The sequence below is a fragment of the Chaetura pelagica genome, unplaced genomic scaffold (assembly GCF_000747805.2).
Source record: "Chaetura pelagica isolate M959 unplaced genomic scaffold, ChaPel_1.0 scaffold579, whole genome shotgun sequence".
Classification (NCBI taxonomy): Eukaryota; Metazoa; Chordata; class Aves; order Apodiformes; family Apodidae; genus Chaetura; species Chaetura pelagica.
In genome coordinates this window covers 285759-286240 of record NW_009954422.1, presented here as the reverse complement: position 1 = coordinate 286240, position 482 = coordinate 285759, and positions in this window count along the sequence as shown.

The following is a 482-nucleotide window of genomic DNA, read 5'->3' as shown; positions in this document are numbered from 1 at the left end:
TGTGGGACAGTGTTGTGGGCATGGGTGTAGGACAGGGATTGGAGATGGGCAACTGGGCAGGTTGTAGGACAAGGGGTAGAGATGGGCCATGGGGTGGTGGGCACAGGTATAGGACAAGGGGTTGGAGAAGGGCTGTGGGGCAGTGGTGTGGCCATGGGTGTAGGAGAAGGGGTGGAGATGGGACGTGGGGCAACTGGGAAGGCTGTAGGACAAGGGGTTGGAGATGGGCTGCGGGGCAGTGGCCATGGGTGTGGGAGAAGGGTTGGTGATGGGCCATGGGGCAACTGGGAAGGTTGTAGGACAAGGGTTGGCGATGGGCCATGGGGTGATGGCCATGAGTGTAGGAGAAGGGTTGGCGATATGGGCCGTGGGGCAGGAGCAGTGTCAGGGCTGTGCCTGCCCCAGCGTCCCAGCGCGTGTCCCCGCAGCTTCGTGGCCGGCGTCATCCACCCGTGGCGGGGCGGCCCCCTCCAGCCGCCGGC